A 23,304-nucleotide genomic window follows, 5' to 3' on the forward strand; every position below is an offset into this window, starting at 1 on the left:
GGGATTCATTAAGGCACTCCTGTGACGGATCACTTCTTGTCGACATCAGCTCATTATCCAAGAAGTTGATCTAGGAACACCCCATTCAATACTTTGAAGCTTGCATGCCTCAATGGCAAGTTTCTCACTTCCGGTGACAGGTTTACATCAATGGCCTTCGACCGAAAGATTTTGCGTGGTGTTCGACGCCAAGTCCTTTATTCACACCACGTGAATTGTACTACATTACCTTGAGGGTCATTATCATTATCGGTGATTCCTCTCGCGCTTGTTAACAGTTTACATGATTGACTGGTAATCAAGCGATGTCTTTCCATGTTCGACTTTAGAACATTTATCACATGGATCGACTTGTACTTCGAGTGAAGATCGGACGAGATTGAAGACCTCGGATCTAGTTTCATCCATCCGGGTTGCGATATATATTCAGGGAAATAAATACATTAAATGTACATCATTGCTGCACAAATAATCATCCACTCAAAAGGATGATGGCTCTATCAGAATCATCAGTCTACACTCAGACGATTGTCTGTCCTATGTACATGAAAATGAATTTATAAAGCTGAGCATGGGAATGCCCGCCTTAGCTAGATCATGAAAATAGTATGAAGATAATGTATTGTTTTGTATCTTATTACAGGTCTCCTCCCAGCATTAAAAGAACTTCGGATCCTCATAATAAATCATTTCACCCGACACCAAAAGGTTAATGGCCTCATACTTTAGGGGGCAACTGTTATAGACATTTTTGTGCCTACAACCCCAAGCATGAAATTTCCATAAACCAAGGGCTCCTAAGTCCCTAAAAGTGTTGTTCTAACCCCTAAAGGAACAAGGTCAATAGATTACAGCTTTTCCTAGAAGTTCTCCACGAAAAACTACTCAGAATTGGTCAAAATAGGATCATTGTAGCTACTCCACTGGCTAAGTGCGTTGCATCTCACCTAAATACACTATGAGGGTGCGTTGCATTTCAAAAGTCCCTTCTGTGGGGTGCGATGGGCGAGAAATGACAAATGGCAGTGTCATTCCGCGAGGTGGAGAGGCAATGGAAGCTTCCAGAATCTTCTCCCGTGACACTTGCCTCATTGAATTCGACCAAGGATGAGTAAGAGGCCCTCAGTCTCCAAGTGGAAGAAAGAACTATCAGAGAGAAGACACTAATCAAATCACAAGCTGACTCATCCCCTTTACAGATATCTATATATGGATCCCTCATCCCAGAGATCCGTAGGGTGGAATTTTGCATATTGTAAGGAATTGCTGTTGGTTTCTAGAGACAAACATCAAATTGTTGGGTGATCTAAGCTTTGTTTGAGGTGAAGAGGGGCTTCTTTGCTGGGAGGTTGATGCTGGGTCGGAACAACTGGTTGTAACTCCTCCTGGATCTTTTCTTGTTTATCAATAAAAGCTATTTGAGTTTTCCTCCATACTTTTGTATCATTGATGCTTGTCAAATTTGTATAGTCAATTTACATCTGATCCTAGATTGTTTATGATTATAGATGCATGTCTTTGTATAGTGCTATGCTTCTATGATCTTACAGGTACTTTGTGAAGCTGGGCGTGCAAGGGAGTAGGTAGCTAAGGACTATCAAAGAAGAGAGGGATCGAATCGAAGGATTAGCGCAAGACAGAGGTTGGTCTTTCTGTTCCTCTCTATCTATAATTCATAAAGGAAAAACAAAAGTAGTTTTTCTCTGTTTGTTTCTAAGGCAGATGTCACACCTTAGTGGGATAGAGCAGTTCTAAATAGACACTTTTCCCTGTAACAAGTTAACCTTATCACATTGTGTTCGAAAGACTTAAGAAAGTTTTGAAAGCTTACAAACCACGTGATGTTACAAAATGCGATAAAAGCCTAGACTCGATTGAAGCCTATGTTATAAAGTAACACTTAAGTCTGCTACGCAAATGAAAAATGCTTTATAGGGTAAAATCCCATTAAACAAGCTACACTTTAAAAAATAATAAAGAACATCCCACATCTCACATCCCGCAGAAAACTAAGGAACTTTAAAGAAAGCACATAATCAATACGCGATAATGTGATTTGCGATATTGCATCGCAATTGCAAAATTGACATTTTCGCAAATCAAAGCTTGTAACCTTAAAAGGTTTTCTTCTTGTTTTACGATGTGGAACATTAATCAACAATAAAGGTAGTGATAAAAAATCATTAGTGAGTATTTAACATGGGTTAATGGAAATTATTTTTGAAAAGTGCCTCGACGTGATACGATATCTTTTCCTCTATGTTTAATTAAAACTCCTTTGTTGTCACCTTTTCAAGGTTATCTGTATCATTTGTTCTTATTTTCATTCTCGCTTGTATCTATCCAATAGCTTATGCTTTGCTCCATTTCAGGAAAAATCCGCAGCAAGATTCATTAGGAGCAATGGTGAAGAAGGGAAAGGCAGCCGCGTCCGAAAATTCAGAAATGATCCCTCTATTCTCTAATACTACGTGCAGTAGAGATGGAGGAACTTCAACATGGCAAGCCATGTATGATTTGTTAAAAGAAGATAAACCAAGGCCTCTAGTAGTAAGGGCCACAACCAATTCTCATGTTTCCTTCGACACCTCTTACTTCAAGACATCATGCTCGTTTCTACACCGCATATTGCAAGGCTGAAGATAATCCCATACACAGATATGGTCAAGTGGATAATTGATTTGGTGGACATCTCAGACAGAGAGTTCAAGAATAGTAGGATGGAGGTTATGTGATCATTTTTAGCAGACAACATATGACTTATGTACAATCTACTAGAGCCACATAAGCTCTACAATAAACAGTTCCTCAAGAAATTTGCTAAGGAGAATGAAGACCTAGCAGACGTTACATGGGCCTGTACAAAAAAAGAAAGCAGGATCAAACAGGATAAGACAGGTATGTATTCTACAACATATATTTATCCCCATTATAGTTTTGCAGCAGCCATGCTATGTAGATTGTTCTATAAGCCCGATAGTAACAAATTTTCCCTAGAGTGGTTGCAATTAATAGAAGTAGTTGTGAATGCAAAAATAATCAATTGGGCTCAAATTTTGTTTGATAATTTGGTGAAAGCCATTATGGAGTATAGGAAAAATAGGATTTCCTCTTTAAGGGTTTATCCTCCATTTTTCACCAGTTCTTTTATAATGGACGCAATCTGTTTTAGCTCTAAATTTCCTATTATGAGATGGAAGTGGACCGTGGAAGACCCGCTTCCTATCCATGTGTACCATAAGAGTTTGTGGGAGTCTCAGTTCCACCCCCATTTTTACATTATTTTTCAAGGAGTTATGTTTCCCATACATAAAGAAGTCTACAACACAACCACCCCTAGGTTTTCCAAAGAAGATGAAGTGGATATTTTACCTGTCGCCAGATAGTTTGGGGAGGAGACATTTATGTATATCAGATTATTTGGGAGAATTTCTTCATTGATTGTCCTCCCATACTATTTCCCCAATAAGTTAATGGCCAGGGAGATAGCCTACCAAACAACAAGGGAAGGCGAGATGAGCAAAGGGTTGAAAGAACAGAAGAAGGCCATTTGGCCTACATTTCCATGACAATGTCGTTTTTTTGCACTACATGAGTTTGGACATGCATGCAAAGAAGCAGAGATTATGAAATCTTTGAAATTAGCTGCATTCCCAGGAAGGCACTATGACCCAAACGACACTGTTAAGGACTTTACTACAATGGTGAAAGTGAAACCATTCACCCATGAGGAAGACACCTTCGATGACCACTTCCTACAAAAAGAAACATTTTCAAATGCGACGCATATGGCATCACTATCTTTTGCCTGAGATGATGTTGAATATTTTCATGTGTACATAAAGAAGAGACTATTGAAGGTCCCATTGGACCTACTACAGATTGAACCAATAAGGGAGCCAACTCCTAGTGTAAGCTTTGAGGATAGCTCCAAAAAAAACTCCAAAGAAAGTTCTGAAGTAGAGACCTAGGAGAGATCTACTCGTGAGTCAGAGCAATCAAAACAACAATCTCAAAATCGGGCAGGCAATAAAATTAAAGAGTCCGGAAGGGACACAGCCAGTACTACGGAAGAAACATTTGAGCAAACCTCAGTAAAGAAACAGGAAGAAATTCACTCTATATCCACTTAGTGAACAAAACCCCTAGTTATTGATTTGGAAAAGGAATGGGAACATTTCAACAAGAAGCTTCATATAGATGAACAAACATCTGAGATACAGACTCCACAACATAAGTGAAATCAAGAAATAAGAGTGGAGAAAACTGGAGGCATTTAGGATGTTGAGCTCATTGCTACCACCCCCACTTCAAAAATTATTTTGAGAATTGAGGAAATTCCTCCATTAGATGTGTTTTATATTCCTTCTCACAAAGTTGTCATTAAAAGGCAGAGGAAGAAGAGGAAGCTAGATGTTGCAGCTATTACGACCCCCGAAAATGAACCAATGGACATTGTATGGAAAGACTCGCCCATGGACCCATCTAAAAACCTTACAAGACTATTGCAATTTGTAGGAGCCTATGCTATGGCAACTTTTGACAAAGCAACAGAAGTCCAAATTCAACTTAGAGAAAAGGAACAAAATATTATGCTGTTGGACCAACAATTAGCTCAGGAGAAATCAAATCAACAAGTACAATTACAAGTATCCTAGCTCCAACAGAAATTTGAACAGATTGAAATACAACATCAGGCCAGCCTAGTGGAAATATATGCATAGATACAAGCCCTAACAGATAAGTATAAAGACAATCCGCAAATCGATGAGTTCATATATGAATCACTCAATCTTAACTCCCAACTAATGCAAAAAAAGGAAGTTCTATGCCAGAAAATATAGCAAATAAGTCCTTATTGCAAGATTAGTGATAAGCTAACAAGCCAAGTTTTCAACATGAGACTTGAGTATGAATAAATCCATAAAAGGGTTTCTCACTTGATCACTTGACAAGAATCAGAAGAACGGAGAAAGGATGATTTGACAAAGCTAGAGGAATCACATAAAGACATCTTTTTCAAAGATTGGGATTGACAACTCATGCAAGTAGAAAGGGCAATGACAGTCACGACAACAACTACAAACAACATCATAGAAGCAATGAACCAAAATCTGCATGGCGCCAACCTAGTTGTAGAGTCTATACCAAAATTTCTTCCAAATGCCAAATAGTTAGAGCAGTAGTGGATGTAGGCAGAAAAAGAAAAGGAGGAGGTAATCAGACAAATGGGAAAACTAAATTGGGAAGCATACTGGCAGTTCTCAGTGAAACCATATAGCCAGTGGATGACCTTGCGATGCGTAACTACCTCCACACAAAAATGGTTCTAGCGCTGACAGATGCTATATTTGCTAGGTAATTGAAATCTGCGAATGGCCAACCGACACAGCTCAAGCCTATGACAGATATTTGTGATCTCAAAGATCAAATGCAAAGGAGTTAGTCACTTAGTTCATTTCTATTTTAGTTTTATCTTTTCATAATCTAAGGCAGGTCATTTAAACCTCTTAATATATTTTTGTAATAATCTATTTTAGGACCTATAGTTTAGTATTTAAACCCCTCTCATGCATTTAGAGAGGGGTCCATAAATTTTATCAAAAACATTCTTCAAAACATGCACTTTTGTACCTTTGAGGAGGTTCTGATGGAATGAATGGAACATGATCTATTTTCTCTTAAATGTCTAGCATGCTCTACTGAAATGCACTTTTGTACTCTTAGAATATGTTGGATTGATTGGAATTAGGTCAATATTGCTGAAGCACATGAGTATGACTCATCATATATGGTACTTTTATCTTATGATCTTGTTTTATTTATGTATCAGGCAATAATTCTTCTTTCAATTGTTTTATGTGTGAAAGTCTGAATTACAGTTAGCATTATTGCACTTTTGTATGATGTTGGCTTTGACTTTATTCTGAATACATGAACAATTTATATGTGATATATCTTTCACAATCGTTTTGGCTACATACACAATTATTTTTAAATGATTTCACTTATTATTGCAGTTGAATGATCTTTATTACCAATTGCTATAGGACATTATTGTAGATTGCATACTTTATTTAATTCCCAGGTATATTTATATTCAAATAGTGTTTAAACTAGGATATATGCATGTGTTTAGTAGTTTAGATTAGATTATACTTAGCTTAATCATTCCCCCATTACATCATATATCACCCCATCAACACTATCAAAATCTCTTTAGGGAAACTGTTCCCATTATCCCCAACCTAAGCCACTACACCAAACGTAAAAGGAGTTGCTAACCAAGGTCTAGACCAAGGGTTTTCCCCCATGTTGTGGCAATTATTTTCAAGGCTTCAATATTTTTGCGCTAGAAGGAGTGCCTAACTATGAATCGCAAGTAAATTCAAATCAACAGGCCATTCTAAGAGTAAAACTCCCTCACCCTCACCTCCAACTTCTTGATCACATTCCAAATCTTTGAATCCTAAACGTGAAGTTGTAAAGAACCCTTTAGAATCCACTACTATGATTTCAAAAAATTCAAATGAATCTTCTTCTATAGAAACCCCTGAAGTCCAGTCTTTGATCCATAAGTTACAGGGGATTTCAATATCTCAAGAAGAATCTGAGTTATCCCAACATAGTGTCACTTCTTAGTTCCCCTCATCTCAAAGGTTGACTAGAGCATAGATTGAAAAGCTTGGGATCCCCCCACTTGAATTTCCTCCACCAAACCATAAGATAGCTAAGAAGACACAATCTAAATCCCATAGTGAGGTTCTCACATCATCACCTCAAACATCTTCATTCATTCCATCCATTTCATCAAAAAATCAACCATCCACCTCACACCTCCATATCATGGTTTACACAGGAACTGGAGCACAAGCCTCCTCTACCCGATCACCTTCAACCACTGGAACATCTTCCTCTACATAGATACCTATGATGGCTCAAAACCCTTAAAGGCCATGGACTAATCTAGGAGTTGTACGGATGGCAAGACCCTTACATTAATTGCTAGCCCATCCAAAAAAATGGTTACCAAAGTTCAATCCTGATGATGGCCTACCAGCTAAGGAACACAAACAATTTTATGTTGTCCATAAACCTAAACGAAGTGATGGAAGAAGATGCAGTTGTAAGATTATTCCCTTATACCCTACAAGGATCAACATGATAATGGTACCTTTCATTACCATCAGGTTTTATTAATATTTTTGATTCCTTTCAAGAGCATTTCCTAACCATGTTCAGAGATGATAAATCAACAGATACTCTTATCAATGATCTCTCCAACTTGAAAGTTGAATTTAGGGAACCAATTAAAGACTTCAATTCTCATTTCAATGAGTTATTGAATAAAATCCCAACAACATCTACGCCCAATGATGAAGTCCAAAATGAATGGTACATTTCTGCTCTCCCTTCAAACACATCTATTTTCTTCGATAGAGCTACCAAACCAACTTTGGAAGAAAATATGAAAGAATCCATAGCTGTAGAAAAACAAATTCTAGTATTAGATAAGAAAAAAGCATTAGAAGAACGAAAATTCAAGAAAGTGACTTTTAGGGACGAGTCCAAGAAAAAACCACCTAAAGATCCTTTTGATCTTGAAGGTTTACAAAACTTCCTTAAAACCATGTCACATGAAATTGTTGATATCAAGAAATAGGTAGTAGAGACTTCCTCAAAGAAATATTTCAGACCATACAAAAGGAATCCCCCCTCTGATACTAAGCCTCCAAACACCATATCAAATGTTGAATTGGATGTCGAGGAAGATGAAGTCTCAATAGCTGAAGAGCAAACACATGATGAATAGGTAGTCGAGTTACAAGGAATGTGGGATTTTATCCTCCCCAATGAAGAAACACTAGAAGCATTACTTGTTGCAACCAGGAGTAGAAGCCCTGTTGATTGGCACAAACAAATTCAAAGTAGAAGGTATCAACTCCAACTCCCAAGGACAAATCAATAGGTAAGAAATCTTCATCTAAATCCACTCAAACCACTCCTCCTTAAACAAATGCTTCACCTCCAGCTAAAACTCTAATAGTCTTCGATGAAATGGAGTATAACATAGTGGAAGATATAAAAAAGACTAGGGAAAACATTACCTTTCACGAGCTTAGCAAGTTGAAACATCAACAAAAGCTATTTCACAAATATCTAAAAGCAATCCCTACTTCTCCTCTTCCAGTTGCTTTAATCTCGCAAGCTGCCCAAGAGATGGGAAGGCCTCCTAATACCTCATTAGACAGAATCTATCCTACTGATATTTCTCTAATTGGAGGAAGATCTAAAATCCATACTTCTCCATTTCTTTTGAATTTTGAAGTTTCCAACAAAAATCTACACAACTATTTAGTTGACTCTGGAGCCTCATCTAACATTCTACCACAAACAATTTGTGCCAAATTGAATGTTTATCCCCAAAAGTCTACTGTGCACATTTTGTAGTTAGACCGATCCTAAGTCGAAGTTATAGGAGAGCTCAATCAAGTCACTATCAAACTCTCATCAAATCCTAAAGTGTGTCAAGTCATTTACATTCTTGTGGCTGATATCCCTTTTTGGGTGCATATAAGATGTCTTTTAGAACTACTAAATGACTCACATTAATTATCGACCTGGGTAAGTCTTTTTGTTTCAAGAGTGTACACAGTATGTGCAGGTGATGGAAATCATTGTATCTACAAAAAGTAATGCTTTAAGATAAGTTATTGATTTCATACAAGAGTAAACTGATCAAATCATAAACTACCAAACTTGTAACTTCAAAGAAATTAAACTATTCAAGAATCAAAACTCAATCTCAATCAAAAAGATCTAATTGCAATTACAGGCCATAAGCACATCATCTGAGTGCACTGTAGCAGTAACATAGCTCTTTCAGCTGAATAGGAACTTCTGCATAACAGTATTACACCTGATCTAACTGATAATACTTTGGCTCTCAATTAACAGGAAATAACTCTTATCTAATAATTGAATCAATCTACAACATAAATAAATGAAACCAATCAACATAGATAAGAAATAATGCATGGAATGCACAGACTCAACACTAGTGATTTATATATCAAGTAGATCAATTGTAAAACTATAAAACAAAGCAATTAGACTTGCAGTAAAAGTGTAAAAGTATATCACAGGGAAAAGCAGTGAAATCCACTAGTGACCGGGCCCAAGCCAGTAGTGATTATTGCCTAGTTACTCAGAATATCGCGAGAAAACATAAACATGAATTATATATTACTCATTAACTCCAAATGTCATTACAATAACAATGTGTTCTCCAGAATGACGCTCTGTCTCTTAAAATTACAGACGAAGTAAAAGGCAAAAGTTTCTCTACTCTATTCGTTTTTCCCCTCTTGTAGTCAAAGGGGAAAAGAGATAATTGTGATTCCTCGGGATAAGGAGATCCTGAGGAATTTACAACCAAATGCTATTATCATAACAACCTTCCATCATGCGCTGATCCTTCCAATTCACTTCTCAACCTGACCGCACAAGACACACTCTTTTCTCCTTGTTTATCCTTTGTTGTTCAATAGATTGAACAACAATTGTCCCATTCGCTAGTCTATGCATAAAAAGTAAAGAAAGTTAGTTTTGACAGCCAAATCATATCAAAGGCAGTTTCATTCACTTTCTATCGAAAATCTATCAAAACCTTGTTACATCATGGCACAAATGCGTAAAAAGGAGGAAAAAGATAATTTAATCAAGGGTAAATTTATACCTATTGCACAGCCCAACATACTCCCCTGCTTACCTTGTTTCACGTACTCATGAAAATAAGTAGTTATTGTGTAATGCAGTTAATGAGTAAGCAGGAAATACTTCTTCCTTATACAACCTAAAACCATGGTTTTGTATTAAATTTGCAAAGGCTCTCCATTCATGATTGTCAGGCAGCTCGTAATCAGAACAATATCCTTCAGGAGGGTATCAAATAACAGGGCTCCTAAATTGACATCCTAGCCAGTGTGGTCCTTCCCTTAAGATAATATTACTGTATGTGACAAAACGGCCTACGACAACTTTAAAATTGTTCTAGCCAAACGGTTCTTTGTTCTTGAAACTATTGGTGGAGACTATCCATATTTGTTTGGATGTAAGTAAGGACCTTTCCTGTATGGATAAGAAATACGCCATTACTACTTGCACAATCTCTTTATGTATAGGCCCCAGATTCTTAATTACTCCCTCCTGTTTCATGAACCTCTTGTGTCTAACAAAAATTTGCACGGGTAGAGTAGGCTCACCACTTACCCACAAATCCAATCCATGTTCTTTCCTTTGAAAGGTGTTATAAGCCCTGGACCACTTATGTTGGTTCACTGCAAAGGAAATGAAGGACTGGAACTGAATGCACCCAACCAAAGGGCTAGGATTGTTATCCACCTTCCTGTCTAATAAAAAATTATGCAAATAAAGTTTACAAAGAAGACGTTGGAATTTTATCCCATGCTCATTATAGAATTTTATGAATTCTTCGGTTGTCTTCAGTTCAACTGACTTGCTGGCCTTAACAACTTTAATCTTCAATAGTAAATATCTTTCCAACAAAAATAGAGCATAGTTTGTAGCAGGAGATTTGCAAGATAAGACATCAGAATATAAAGAGAAAATAACATCAATCTGACCCACGACCTTATCTAGCTTGGCTTTTACTTTCCTCATCTTTTCTTCCTCTTACCTTGACTTAGCAAAAGTTTCATCCTCACTTATGGTCAAACCATTGAATTGCTTATGCAGCTCCTGGTACTTTTGCAGAGGAACTGTCTCCTTCTTACATTGCGCTAAAGCAAGCTGAGCCTGTACCACCTTCTCCTGTAACTCTAGAAGAATAGGATCACTACTTGATGGAGTGTCATTGAAAATTTCTTCTGTTTGGGTGCTTTTGTTGTGAGAGGATAAACCCTCCATTTGAATAGCCATATCTATCAAATCTATATGAAAACTTGTTTGTGTGGCTACCATTTGAGTAGAAATAGATTCAGTTTGGGTTCCTATTGCCTTACCTTCACATACATCTATCTGTGCAGCCACAGTGACTAACTCAGGAATAACGCTCGGGCTTCCCCATTTGCAACTTCTTTTAATTTCCAACGCAGTAGCTTAACCATATTCTGAAGCTTCCGACATTTCTTCTTCAGCTTTCTTAACTTTATTTCAGCCACTTGCTTCTTCTGAGAATGACCCTCTGTAGGAATAGGTTTATCAATACCGTTTGTGTTTCAGGGATCTTGGTGCTTGTCTTGGCTATGTTCCACTATAACTGTGTCACCTGGCTGGTTATCAGATTCATGAATTATTTCTGTGTCCACTTCCTCGGCCCAGTCTGCAGCTTTTGGGGAAGGAAAAGTTTCCGTGTGACTAGAATCCTTTGTGGATTGAGACTTGTTCAGGTTTTGGTCGAGTAATCCTTTAGGTTGTGTATATGTGATCAAATTTGCAAGAACTTAGGCCATCCCTTCCTGAAATTCCTGCAAGAAATCATCTCGAGGGCTCATAGGTGGTGTTTGAGAAGGCCCTGCTTCATTTTCTGGTTCACCATCATCTTGAGAAAAGTATTTTGATTTCCTTTTTTCTCGGTTAGAATCATGTTCTTCCTCCTGTTCTGGTTCAGAATTGCGTTCTTCCTCATATTATGGTTCAGAATTGTGTTCTTCCTCCTGTTTAGGTTCAGAGTCATGTACAACACTTGGACTAGATGGCTCTGCCAGATACTCAACGCTACCCTAAGGATCTACAAGATTCCTCTGAAATGGATTCAAATTTGCAAAACTCTTATGCTTAGTAGGTCCCGTTACTATAAGATCAGTTCTTTTCCTCTTCGGAACAGGGTTCTGCTATTCAATTTCCAAGGTTGTAGAATTTCAGATTACAGGGTCTGGTGTAATCTTTGGTGGAACTATAAAATTATCCCAAGTTAAATCTTGCTGAGCAAGACTATGACTAACAATCAATCTAATCAGCCCATGATGATTGACTACAATATTAGGATGTTTAGCCTATCTTACTCTATCAGCTATATAATGCAACAATGAATTTAAGAAAAATGGCAAATTGACAATAAGATTTTGCTTTAAAACGACTAAAAGTTTAAGTTGTGGTGGTTTTACCACATGCTGTCATCCATCACAGATAACATACTATTGGACGACACTCACCAATTCACACCATGGTTCTCCTAGAGAGGACAGTTAAATGCCCTTGCCTTTTCAGGTTAGCTCTTCACCTACGTCTTTGAAAATCTCCACTGCATCATCCAACATTACATGCTTTTCCGGCCATGATGCTCTTTCTACCAACAGCCCAGATACCTTAGCTATCACAGCTTCTAATACTTTTATTCTTACACCTTTTACTATGGACTGCCCATTCTGTATGTACTATAAAAAATCACGAGTGATTTCACTGCTACGGTCCTGAAGCCTAGTGAAATATCAAATCCATCCCACGCACACCAAAATTTCCCTAGCTCTGTTGGAATTTCCAACACCAAGGGTTCTTGGTGAACCGAATTTCCACCCATAATGCTCGAATTCTTCCAATATTTGTTCTACAATTTTCAAATATTAACACAACAAAAATGGAGTAGAGAACAACAATTGATTTGGTAAAATAGATCAACAAGTAGACATAATAACTAAATTCCATAATTTCAAGTTGAATTTCCATGATAATTAATGATATTAAGTCTAAGACTATCATACTACCACATGCCATTTGATCATGGGATATCATAGCAACATATCAAGTCCAGTAAGTAGAATAAATATAGCGCATGGAAAGGTGTAATGGGAATCCTCCCCCTCCCTAAAAGGAGAGGTCGCCTATGACCGAGTAGATAAGGAAAGGGCCGTTCTGATGGCAAGGCAAGGGGAAAAACAGTACAACATTAAATGAAACAAAGTACACATATAAATTATAGGATGGGAAGAGGTTTGGTTATAATGAGAATAGAGTGTGTAAAGATAGTTATGAATAAAAGATAAGACGCTTGGATTGATGATAAGTTATGCGAGAAATAAAAGGACAGGAATGTGCCAAAAAGATGCTCTACTAATGGTATTCTAGCTGAGAATGATGTGATTGATCCGAAAATAATATCTCATGCGTAAAGGTTCAAAATGAGGAAAAAATAAGGAAATAACTTCTCTGATAAAAAGAAAGAATAAGAAGAGGTTGTTATAGTAATAATTGATGATAAGATATAACTTCAATACCATAAGTAGAGCCACTGCTGCCAGCAGGCATCCATAGCCTCAGCAAGGTTGTTTTTTAACCCATATGAGCCAAGATCCTCAATTTATAAATGGAGAGTTACAAAGTTGTTCTACAGAAGAGATCAGTGTGTTGGGATGGTAACCGGATGGCCACATTGCCATTCACTAGGATGTAGAAAAGGTGATCAGGTCAGATCGTGATGAGACCTCTTATTCTAAGGATATTTTGGTTATCCAGTGGATCATAACCCTGGTGTGGTGGCCATAGTGGGAATGTCACTTTCCTACAGCCTTATGAACATGGTAGGTTGGATCGTAATAAGACCCCCTATCCTCCATATGAAAACAAAATTTTGCTATTATTACACATTTTTATGATAAGTAAAGGGAGGCTCAATACTCCTTAAGAGCAGGGATGGTGGAAGAAGTTTAAGATGTCGATAAAAAAGTATACCCATAGTATTATTTATTAAAGACATAGAAGATTATAACCAGGAAGGGTGGAACTAGCATGGTATTAAGATGACCAATCAATATCAACTACAATAGAAAGCTATGCAGCAAAGTAGTATATAAATAATTGTGTCCCTTTCTTGAAAAGAATCTATCATCAAGAAGCTATCCTATTAAGGATCATAACATTAATGGTATTAACTCCCTTCAATAGAATCCATAAATTCTTGTCCTCATAAAAGTAGTGTACTTCATGTCATGAAAAGAAAACAAAATGAAAAACAAAACAAAAATGGGGCTAAGCATTTGAGTGAACAACAATCACACAAAAGAAAATTTTGCTATTCAATTGGAATTGAACAACAGTTGTTCAATGAATTTAACAACAGAGATATGCAAAAAGTGTTCAATTGTTTGAACAACAATAACCACAAAGAGAAAAAGTGTTGTTCAATTGGGATTGAATAGTAGTTGTTCTTTTGAATGAATGGTTGCTATTCAATCAAAGGAACAACAAAGCATGCACTGGGGATGTAAAAGTGTTGCTCAATTGTTTAAACAACAACTTTTCAATTGAATGAACAGTAAAACATGGCAAAAAGTGTTGTTCAATTGGATTGAACAGCAGCTGTTCAATAAATTGAACAACACCTGTTCAATTAATTGAACAACAAAATCACGGCAAAATGAAAGTGATGTTCAATTGGATTGAACATTGGTTGTTCAATAGATTGAATAGCAGCTATTCATTTAATTGAACGACAAAATCACGCCAAAAAGAAAGTGTTGTTCAATTGGATTGAACAACGATTGTTCAAAAGATTGAACAACAACTGTTCATTTAATTGAACAAAAAAATCACACCAAAAGAAAGTGTTGTTCAATTGGATTGAACAGCGATTGTTCAATAGATTGAACAACAAAACAACTAAAAAAGAAAGTGTTGTTCAATTGGATTGAACAGTGGTTGTTCAATAGATTGAATAATAGTTGTTCATTTAATTTAACAACAAAATCATGCCAAAAAAAAAGTGTTGTTCAATTGGATTGAACAACAGTTGTTCAATAGATTCAAAAACAGCTATTCATTTAATTGAACAACAAAATCACACCAAAAATAAAGTGATGTTCAATTGGATTGAATAGCGGCTGTTCAATAGATTAAACAGTAGTTGTTCATTTAATTGAATAGCAAAAGCACGCCAAAAAGAAAGTGTTGTTCAATTGGATTGAACAACAGTTGTTCAATAGATTAAACAACAACTATTCAATTAATTGAACAACAAAACAAGCCAAAAAGAATGTTTTGTTCAATTGGATTGAACAACGGCTGTTCAATAGATTGAATAGCAGTTGTTCAATTAATTGAACAGAAAAACAAGCCAAAAGAAAGTGTTGTTCAATTGGATTGAACATCGGCTATTCAATTAACTTAACAACAAAACAAGCAGGGAAAAAGAAAAAGAAAATCAAATCAAATCAGCAATCATATTTACATATTTTACAGAGAAGAAATAAATTTTATAAAGATGAAGCTGCCGAAGGATTGCCTTCTGCAACTAAAACTTGCATGGTGGGGTCCTCACGTATCTGCTGGTAGAAAGATTATCTAGTAAGTGGTTTTTGGTAGAGGCACACCCGAGGCCCATTCAATTTAAAAGAAGAACTAGACCCATCAATGGTGGTCAGCATAAGTGTGCCATCGTTGTGTACTTGATTTGTTTCATAGGGGCCTAACCACCTAGTCTACAGTTTTCCAGGGAAGTCGTGAAACCTGGAATCATAAAGGAGTGCCTAGTCGCCCTCATGAAATGTCTTTTTCTTAATCAGGGAATCATGTCATTTGGCTCTTTGCTATTGAATAAGTGTCGTACACTATAGAGCCAGTAGTCAAGCTTCATCTAATTCATTCATCTATTGTAACCTATTAACCTGGGCTTTGGTTAAATCCAGTCCCACTTCTTGGGTTGTCCTTAGCGTTTGTATTTCAAATTCTATGGGAAAAATGGGTTCTTTACCAAGTACCAGTTGATACAGAAAGTATCCAGTAGTTTTTCTCGAAGTTGTGCGATACGACCACAAGGCCTCTGGCAGTCAAGCAACCTAGTCTCGTTGACGTGATGACATTGTCTTTGTTAGAATAGATTTGATAACTTTATTGGTTCTCTCCACCTGCCAGTTCGCCTGTAGGTGATACGAAGAAGTAATTATGTGTGTGATATGATGATTTTTCAATGTAGTAGCAACCTTATGACCCATGAATTGTGGTCCCCCATCAGTAATTACTTCTCTGGGTAAGCCATACCGAACAAAAATTTCGAAAATAAAGTTAATAACTATTTCCTCTGTTGCTCTTGGCAACACTACTATTTCCACCCACTTAGCTATGTAATCTGTTGGAACCAATATATACAATTTCTGGTTGGATGGTGGTTTGAATGGCCCAACGAAATGTAATGCCCAACACTCAAAGGGTTCTATCACCAGCTGTGGATGTAGGGGAATTTCATTAGATTGGCCATGGCGGCCCATCCTTTGGAAACTATCACATGCCTGGACAAATTTCTTATCATCTTTAAAATTAGTGGGCCAGTAGTAGCCCATCTGTAGAATTTTATGTCCAGTTCCATGGTGTACAAAGTGTCCACCACAAGGTCCATCATGGCAGGATTTTAGCATATCATAAATTCTTTCCTCCCTGATGGACCTACGGATGTGGATATTATATCCCGTGTAGAAAAGGTATCCTCCAATCCAGGAGAAATGAGTGTTATGTTGAACAATCAACTTCCTTTCTCTAGGTGTCAAATGTTTGGGCAATTTTCCCAATGCTAAGTAATTTGCTACATTGGCATACCATGGCGTTTTTATGGCCATAGCAAACAAGTGTTCATCTGAGAACTAATTTTTTGGAAAAATACTGAGAGGGGGAGCGAATCAGTATTATCAAATCAATAATTTAATTTTCAAAACTGATATGTATAGGCTACTTCAGCTCACTAAACTGGTGTGTATACGCAACTATACTTAATGAAATTAGCGTATACGCAGAGATCTTTTGATTTACCCAAATTATCATGTATTGAACCTTAATTAGTATATCAGGAATTCATTAGATAATGCGGTAAAAGCAAAATAAGGCATCACACATAAGAAACACACATGAACACCAAGATATAAGGTGGAAACCCAATGTGGGTGAAAAACCAACTGCTGCTGTCATCTCTGTCTTCTTTTAATAATAGGAAAATTATGTTTACAATTTCTGTACTGGTGCAGTCTTATACCAGTATGCAGGCTTCTACCTGCAGAAGGCTACAACCTTCTCTCATTCTCCAGCTTCTACTGGAAGGGAGCTACAACCCCCTAGCTCTTGTACTAGCTGATATGTTTACTAGTACGTAGGTGCCAGCCTACAAAAGGCTACAACCTTCTCTTTCCTTCCAGGGATCACGTTTCATAAATTTTCAGACTGGATCCATCAACAACATCATTAAATCATCAAATATATCTACATCAACCAATCTCCTTTTGAACCAACCATAACCGAATCAATCAATCACTTTGACAACCCATCAATTTGATCATTTAGAATGATGTCACCAAAATATAGTAACTAGAACCCAAGCCAGAACCTAGAACACTACAACAGCAAACAGAAACAACTAAAATATATTTTATAAGGTATACGCCACTTCCATGTGTCGAACCTGCATGTATACGCCCTTTCCTCAAAGCCAACTAGCGTATATATCTACAAATGTAAATTCTAAATTTTGCAGCTATTCGAGACTTTAGTTATACCTAGATCATATCATTTACAAAATAATATTTGCGTTAGAATCCAGATCTAGAATATACATGAGAAAAACACCTAATGACAATTCATTCTACTCCTTAAGATCCCGATCTATCATTAGATCTGATTCCTCATAATCAGCTAAGGTTCATCCTTGGTTCAGATCCAGCAATGCACCATAACCCAAGGACCTACATACTAGATCTCACACTTCATTAGATATTTGATACTTGCACACCTCGGCCTAATGATATTCTCCTCCTTTTATAGTTTTAGGCCTTTCTCAATACCATGGACCAAAACCACCTAGGACAAATACCTTGGACCCAATACCTGGGGTCAATACCTCGAACCAGATACCATGGATCAATAACATGGATCAAAAATACCATGGACCAAATACTTCAGACCAAAAATTTAGCTTTCCAAGGTATACGCGCTTTTCCTTCTATGAAAGTGCATGTGTACATATATCTGACTTGTATAAAGTGAACCTGCGTGTATGCGTAGCTTGGTCAATGGTGAACCTTTGTATACCTGTCTTTCCTCATTCTATAATTCTTTGTTGTTTACCTGCTATACTATGATATTTCATCTGAGTGAGTTTCCTTCTAAACTGATTCCTTAAAGATGCCCTACTTGTCATCACATCTGTAAACACTATTGTCATGCATTCTATCAATCTGATATCTCCTCTATAGATTCATCTAGCTACCATATACAAGTGATCTGTCAACAAGTACAACACATACATCATAATGCCAACAATCTTCCTCTTTGGACTTGATGGTAACAACAACACCAAGTCACTCTCGCCCTTTGACATCAAGGGCAAAGGGTCATGGTCCCCCTGAGTGCATGTTGAATTCTCTGATATGCTGAAGTGTGTTGATTGAGCTCTCACGATCGAGGCCATGCTCCCCTTGAGCATAAGAAAAGTATGCAAAAATATGTTCTAAAAGAAGAACATGACTCTATACATACATCAAAAATGACCTTCCTATCACCAATGACTCATACATACATCCATCTCCCAACCAAGTGGGGATATACCAAATTTGACTCATCCACCCAACCAAGTGGGGATATATCAATTGTTTATACATGTCAAAACAAGAAACATTACATCATCCATCCCATGCATAGTGGGGTTACAACTTAGGTCTTTTCATGACCTTTACAAACAAAGACCAAATATTTTAAACAAGACCATGATATTCATCAGCAACTATCATATGATCTACACCATCAACAACATCTGTCAACAACATCTAGACTAGAAACCTGTATATGTCCATCATTAGTTCCCAAAATATCATTAACCATGTTCTCCCCTTGAAGATGTTCTAACTGCTCACTGTCAAATCTGATCATTGCATATGTCAGTAAGAGATATCAAAGCATCATCATCAATCAGATATACATCAAGTTATCAACAACTTTATGAGGACCAATATATAAGCAGATTGAAACCATCATCAAACAGAGAAGATAATTGATAAAACCATAGCAAACCCCATTTTGCTGAGTTTGGCCCATTGCTTTTCTTCAAACCAACATCTATGCGACTGTGCCCATAGAAACTCGCGTATGTACACGACTACACTTCATGAAACTTGTGTATAACCACCTTTCTCTGAAGAAAATAGGTTTTAACAGCTGGATGATGTAGCAACTACTCCTAGCTTTTTCCTGAGATATTCAAATGTCTCTCTGGGCAGTGGTTTAGTGAATATATCAACAACCTATTCTTTGGAGGGAACATACTCCAATTTGACCTTTTGTTCAAGCATTTGTTCACGTAGAAAATGATATTTGATGGGTATGTGCTTGGTCTTGGAGTGCATGACTAGATTCTTTGAAATACTAATGGCACTTGTATTATAAAATAGAATGGAGATGGGTGGAGTACATGTGATCTTAATGTCTTGCAAGGTTTTCATCATCCAATGTAGTTGTGTTTAGCAAGACACAACAGAAACGTATTCTACTTTAGTTGTAGATAATGCAATTGAACTTTGTTTCTTGCTGAACCAAGACACTAACATGAAACCCATATAGAATGAACCACCATTAGTGCTTTTTCTGTCGTCAACACTTCCTGCCCAATCTACATCTATATATGCATGAAGTGTAAGATTTGTATCTCTAGGGTACCATAAACCAAAGTTCTGTGTTCCTTGAAGATATTTAAAAATCCTTTTGACTACCTGAAGGTGTGATTCCTTTGGATTTTCTTGGATACTTCCAAGTATTCCCACTGCATGCATGATGTCTGGTCAGGTACTGTTAGATAATGAAGACTGCCAATCATGGATCTGTAAGTTGTTTGATTTAATGCTTCTGATTCATCATTCGAGCTAAGACTGCATCCTGTTAAAATTGGGGTACATACTAGTTTAGAATATTCCATGTGGTACTTTTTCAGGATCTGTTTGAGATATTTGGTTTGTGAGAGAAAAATACCATCTTTATTTTATTGAACTTGTAGACCAAGAAGATAGGTAAGCTCACCAAGCAAGGACATTTCAAATTCTCACTGCATTACTGAAGCAAAACTCCGACTCATGGATTCTTCATTTCTACCAAAAATGATATCATCAACATACACAACAATTATTAGCAGTTTATCAATTTCCATCTTTGTATATAGATTGCAATCTGCTGACCCATTTGAAAAACCCTGTTGGTGGAGATATTTGTCAAGATGGTAATACCAGGTCCTTGGAGCCTGTTTTAGACCATAAAGAGCCTTTCTTAGTTTGCATACAAGTTTTTCATCATTTTCAAGAATGAATCATTCTAGTTGTTTAATATAGACTTCTTCTTCTAAGTCTCCATTAAGAAAGTAGATTTTACATCCATTTGGTAGACTTTGAATTTCTGAAAACTAGAAAGAGCAAGAAACATTCTTATGGCTTCAAGTCTAGCAACAGGTGCAAAAGTTTCTTCAAAATCTATACCTTCTTGTTGAGCATATCCTTTGCAAACGATTATGGCCTTGTTTTTGATAACTTCTCCATTTTCGTTTAGCTTGTTTTTGAATATCCATTTGGTTCCTATGATATTCTTATCATGAGGTCTAGGAACTAGTTCCCAAATATTATTCTTTTCAATTTGCTCAAGTTCTTCGTTCATGGCCTTGACCCAACATTCATCTTTGCATGCTTCATTTACATTTTGAGGTTCAGTGGAAGATACTAATGCTAGATAGCTTGAGGCTTCGGCAATGGTTCTTCTTGTCTACACATTGCCCCTTTTCCCCCTAAAATTTGAGTTTTTGGATGATTTTTCTGTACATAACTAGACGAAGTCTTTTCTTCTATCGTTATCTCTTATTCTGGTGCTTCATTGGTTTCTTCTTCAGAATCAGTGTGATTTGATGTGGGAAAATGATCCTCATCTTCTTCATTATCATATTCTTCAGTTTTTATCTGTTTTGGACTTTTTGCATGCTTCATCAACCACAACATCAATACTTTCAACAATTTTCCGAAGTCTTTTATTATAACATTTATATCCTTTACTTTGGGAAGAGTAGCCAAGAAGAATACCTTCATCTACTCTGGGTTCAAACATACCAAGTTTTTCATCAGTACTTTTGATGTAACATTTTTTTCCAAAAACTTGAAGTATTTTACAGTAGGAGTCTTACCATACCAAAGTTCAAGTGGATTTTGAGTGATGTTTACCCAAATGTTTGCTTGGTCGAGAATAGTGACGGTGGCGAATGCAGCTTCACACCAGAAGGTTGCAGGAGTTCTAGATTCATCTAGCATTGCATGAGCCATTTGTTGAATAGTTATGTTCATCCTTTCTACCACTCGATTTTGCTGAGGAGTCCTTGTGGTCGACAACTGCCTTTTTGTTCCATGTTGTTCACAAAAGTCAAAGAATTCATCCGAGGTAAATTCCCCTCCTCGATCAGATCTGAGGCATTTGATTTTGCGATCTAATTCATTTTCAACCAAGGCTTTAAAGGCTTTGAACTTTTAAAATGCTTCATCTTTATGTTTTAGAAGACCTATCCAATACATTCTAGAAAAATCATCAATGAACAATATAAAGTATTCTTCTCCACGAGGTGACTTTTTCCTTGACGGTCCACATAAATCTGTATGAACAAGTTCAAGAGGCTTACTAGCTAACCATTCCTTTTCGATGAAGTGAGATCTGATTTGCTTACCGAATTGACATGATTTGAATATAGTATTTTTAGGAATTTTGATATCTGGAAGATCACGAAAAACCTAGAATCTGCATGCTTTTCTTATTTGAGAAAAGCTTAAATGTCTAAATCTTGTATGCCATAGCAAGTTTTCATCATTTTTTCTTAGATAGCATTTTTGTTGTCCTCCCTTAAGTATGTATAAGTTGTTTGGATTTCTTGTACCTTTGATCACTGTTTCTCCTGTATCAAGCTCATGAACGACACATCCATTTGATCGAAACACTACTTCATTTCCTTGATCACACATTTGACTCACGCTCAACAAGTTATGCTTTAAGCCATCAACATACATAACATTCCCAGCTTTAACCTTTTCTTTCAAGAAAACAGAGCCTTTACCTTTTATGACAGCAGGAGTGTCATTTCCAAATGAGACACTCTTTTCCTTTTCTAAGGCATTATATGAGTGTAGTGTTTCTTTGTCACCCGTCATTTGTTTTAAGCATCCACTCTCGATGTACCACTGGTTTTCTTGTCCTTCTGCATACAAGGCTATACCACATCTTTATGTTTGTGGTTCTTTATTTGTCCATATTTTGGGATTTAATGGAGTTTTCTCCTTTTGAGATATTTTCCAAAATTTACTCCAGCATTGAGATTCTTCATGGCCAAAGTTGTTACAATTGAGAATTCTATTTCATTTTCAAGAAGAGAAAAGTTATTATTGGAACTTTTCTTGATACCTATCACATTCCTTTGATTTCATGCTTCTCTAGTCATGATGGTTTTGCAAGTAACACATTGAGTAGCTTTGTGTCCAAAATTATGACATGAGAAACATTGACCATTAAAGAAGTTCCTGCGATTATCGAATCTACTGACTTGGTGATTGTAGTTTCTATTGATATTTATCTTTGAAGCAAATTGAGTACAATTTACCTGAGGTTGATTGTGGCTTCTGTTCATCCTTGAAGTAAATTGAACCTGATTTACCTGGTGATCTGCTTTATGCCTTTGCTGACGATTATCAAATTGTTCATTGCTCTTTGCTGCATCAAGATAGATTTTAGTGGAGGTTGACAGCTTCTGTGATTGAGATGCTTCTTCAATATATCTAGGACCTGTCTTTATAAGAGGAGAACATTGCACTTTGATGATTTCATTTAAGGTTTCTAATCCTTTAGCAAATCTAAGATTGAGAGCTTTTGTTTTCTCAAGATCCTTTCTTAAACCCACAATTTCACATTCTAGTTTTTCATTGTGTTTTTCTCTTTCACCAAGTTGGTATGCAAGGTATCTATAATCATATTCTTTTCTTCTAAATAGATTTTGAGTTGAGAGATTTCTTCATAAATGTCATCTTCATCTAAATCATCCAAAAAATCATCATCTTCATAAGCCATCAGAAGTCTATATTCATTACTATTTTCATCCTCATCACTATGTGATAAACCATCGCTATCTTCATGAGTATAGTAGCTCTTTTTACTTACACTTTGTTTTCTATTCAATTTTGCAAATTCCTTCCCTTCATCATATTTATCTTTATGAGGACATTTGGTAGCATAATGACCAAATCTACCATAGGCAAAACATTTGAAAGGTAGTTTACCTCTGAATCTTCCAAAACCTTGTTGAAGCTTCAT

The sequence above is a fragment of the Pinus tabuliformis genome, chromosome J, assembly GCF_031772625.1.
Source record: "Pinus tabuliformis cultivar Carrire ecotype Pingquan chromosome J, CPIR1, whole genome shotgun sequence".
Taxonomy (NCBI): domain Eukaryota; kingdom Viridiplantae; phylum Streptophyta; class Pinopsida; order Pinales; family Pinaceae; genus Pinus; species Pinus tabuliformis.